The sequence below is a fragment of the Olea europaea genome, unplaced genomic scaffold (assembly GCF_002742605.1).
Source record: "Olea europaea var. sylvestris unplaced genomic scaffold, O_europaea_v1 scaffold112, whole genome shotgun sequence".
NCBI lineage: Eukaryota > Viridiplantae > Streptophyta > Magnoliopsida > Lamiales > Oleaceae > Olea > Olea europaea.
In genome coordinates, this window is record NW_019228573.1 from 137111 (window position 1) to 141296 (window position 4186).

The window sequence follows — 4186 nt, forward strand, 5'->3', positions numbered from 1 at the left end:
TTTGATTAACGATAAATCACATGCACTTGAAAATTCAAAATTTTCAAACAAGAAGTAGAGAAAACAATGTGAAAAAGGTATCAAGGTTGTAAAATCTGACTGTGGTGATGAATATTATGGGAAATATGATGAGTCTGATCAAAATATGGGTAATTTTACAAATTTTTACAAGAGTGTGGAATAGTGCTTAATATACTATGTCAGAGACATCTGAGTAGAATGGTGTTTTTGAAAGACATATTTGAGCTCTAAAAGATATGGTTTAGGAGTATGATGAGTAGAACAAATTTGCCAGAATATTTATAGGGTGAAGCCTTGAAAACTGTTATGTATATCTTGAATAGAGTTCTAAATAAAGCTGTTACGAAGACACATTTTGAATTGTGGACAGGATATAAGCAAATTTGGCTCATTTTAAAATTTGGGGATGTCTAGTTGAGGTTATGATTTATAATCCATTTGAAAAGAAATTAGACCTGAAATCCACTCTTGGTTACTTTATTGGGTACCCGAGATATCAAAAGGATATAAGTTCTACCATTCAAATCGTGGCACTAGAATTGTTGAGTCCATTACTGTTAAATATTTGGAGAATGATTTTGGTGATAGAGGGAATTCTACATTGAAAGAACTTTTTGTTGAACCAAATCAAGTTATTGTTCTAGTTCCTATTACATAGTAAAGAGTTGGTTCTCAAACGATTGAAGCGGTTAATGAAGAACCAGTTGGGTTTGTTTTTGAGCCACAGTTAAGAAATCGCAAAGGCAAAGGAGATTTGCATTACCTAGTGATTATATTACATATTTATTGGAGAGTGACTTTAACATTGGACATATTGTTGATCCTGCTACTTATAATCAAGCATTGACAAGTCCTGAGGTAGATAAATGGATAATTGCCATGGAAGATAAAATTAATTACATGGAATAGAATAAAGTTTATGCTAGCTATAGATAATAAGTGGATTTTCAAAAGCAAATTGGATTTCAAAGGAAATGTTGAAGGAAAGAAGGCAAGATTGGTTGCAAAAAGTTTCACTAGGAAGAAGGCATTGATTATGTTGAAACCTTCTCACCGTTTCGTTGAAAGATTCTTTTCAAATTATCATGGCACTGTGGGCTACTATAATTTGGAGCTTCATTAGATAGATGTTAAGATAGTCTTTTTAAATAGAGATTTTTCTGAAAAGGTTTATATGAGACAAATTGAAAGATTTTGTTGTGAAGGGGGAAGAATTATACAAGTTAAAAAAATTCTTATATGACCTCAAGCAAACATCTCGATAGTGGTGTTTAAAATTTGATGAGGTTGTGACTTTTCTTGGTTTTGTTGAAAATACAATTGATCAATGCATTTATCTCAAAATCAATGGGATAAATTTTATTTTTCTTGTACCGTATGTTGATGATATTTTGCTTACTAGTAGTAACTTGGAGTTATTTCATGAGACAAAGAGAATGTTGTCTGTTGAGTTTGAGATGAAAGATCTTAGAAAAAGTTCCTATGTGCTTGGCATTGAAATACATCATGATCAAAATCATGGTTTGTTGGAATTTTCTCAGAAAGCTTATATACGACGTACTCTAGAAATGTTCAATATGCAAAACTGTGTCCTTGGTAATGTACATATCATAAAAGGTGATAAGTTTAACAAAACTCAATGTCCAAGAAATGAGCTAGAAAGAAAATTTATGAAGTCGATACCATATGCGAGTGATGTGGGGAGCTTGGTGTATGCTCATGTTTGCACTAAAGCAGATATAACATACGCAGTGAATGTCCTTAGTAGGTTTCAATCGAATCCAGGACAAGAGTATTGAAAAGCAGTAAAGAAAATTATGAGATACTTGAAAAAAACTGTAGGTTATATGCTTACATTCTAGCATTCAAATCACCTTAAGGTTGTAGGCTATTCAGATTCTGATTTTGTTGGATGTCAAGATGATTTGAAATCAACCTCAGTTAATATTTTCACATTAGCTAATGATGCTATCTCTTGGAAAAGTGCTAAACAGACTCTAGTGGTATATTCTACTAGGCAAGCTGAGTTTGTGACATGTTATGTGGCTACAGTCCAAGTCCTTTGGTTAAAAAATTTCATTTCTGGGTTAAAAGTTGCTGATTCCATCTCGAGACCAATAACCATCTATTGTGATGACAGTGCAGCAGTGATTTTTTCAAAAACTAATAAAAGTTTTAGTGGGTTAAAACATATTGACATCAAATATTTGGTGGTTAAAGACAGAGTCAAGGAATGACCGACGAAAATAGAGCATATCAATATAGAGGCAATGATTGTAGATCCTTTGACTAAGAGATTAGCTCCAAAAGTTTTTAAGACACATCTTGCTAATATGGGTATTATGGAAACCTTTGATATTTTTGGTTAGTATGAGCTATTTTGTAAAAGAACTACGTTTTGTCTTGATCCCTTCACGGGATAAGTGGGCTACCCATATGTTTTTCGAGTACCCCCTCTTCCGATAATAAAATATATTTTTCCCTATTCATGAGTTATTTTGAGTATGCATTTGACTTATGTCTTTTATTATAATATTATTTTAATCTTGAGATATGATAGATAAATATACAAAATGAGTCTCTTTTAGAGATATGTGGCTTCATTTTGATCTGAAGCATTATGAGGATCGACATGAATTAGCACAATTTTTTATTACATTTTTTGCTAAGATCATACCACACACTACCATATTGATTGGAGGATGAGGATCCATGTCGATAAGAATGCTGGCACTTGTAGCTGTGGGTGGTCTTACATCACTTAATTGGTGTAACGACTTACATGTTCGGTGTTGACATTCTTCTTGGACCGAATCATGTTGCGTAAGGTATCATCATTGGAGCGATACTTTTGTGGTCACGTATATAGTCTAACACAAATGTTAAAAGATTTTTTTTTTTTTTTTTTAACAATCAAATGTTTGCCCCAAGTGGAAGAATATTGAAATAATTCTAATATGAGCTTCCCATTTGATTGTAAATTTTACGGGTTAGATGCACGGTTCATAATGATATTTGTCATTGTACCAAATTTATTAAGTGATCAATTCGACATTTTACATTTTATGGGTTGTATTTAATATGATGTGATAATTTTAACTATGTGGGCCGTAATATATGTAAATCCTAATTATAGTTTAAGTCGTAATGGAGCGACTCAGTAATTTCCTATATAAAGGCTTGATTCCCTCTCCCCTCCATATAGTTTTTTTAGCTTGCCCAATTGACAGCTAATAATTTGTGAGAAGTAAGAAAGAAAATATCTAGCTGCTATTATTTATATCAACGATAGCTTCTGCAGGTATGAATTCTATTTATCAATTTATTAATTTGTAATTCTTGATTCTTATCATGATTACAATTAAATTCAACACGTTAATTTTGTTCGGATCACCATGGATAGATCAGAAGTTGTGATCTGCCACACGCTGTGCATAATACCCCAATACTATGTACATATCTTTGATAGTGGTGTATCTCACACATGGGTAATTAGATGGGTAATAAAATTGAACAACATGTGGAAATGGCTTACCTAAGAAATATAGACACATTCCTGTGGTGTTTTTAAAAGTGGATTTCAATCAAAAAAATATAAAATGGGGAAACACTGCTTCATGTAGATATTCATACAAAATGCGAAGAAGAAATGATTCAATCAATAATGGGCATTAATCCATAAAAAGTCCATGTAAAAGGATATCACAAATGATCATCGTAAGTATAACAAATAATAGTAGAATATTTTCATAAACATGTGAATGCATATATATGATATGCGGCTAATTCCATAATAGGTTAGAATCATAATATTGTATTTTAATTAAAACTTAAGAGTTTCAAATTAAAATATCAACTTTATTAACAGGAGCAGCACAAACTCTTATAATTGGTCTATATTTTCATCTTAATTTGATTTTGGAATATATCCTTAACATGCCCCGTAAGGTGGTGGTTCATTTGAGCATACCAATCTTGAAATTCATTTATTCATTTTTTGTAAGTAATCGAATCGAATTGCTCATTTGGTTTAGTGAGATCTAATACCATATTAAGAATTGAGGTTCCATCTTAAAATGTCAATCTTATTAAAAGAGTAGCTCAAATTTTTATAAATCGATCTGTGTTTTCATCTTAATTCAATGTCGGTTTTTGTCCTTAATAG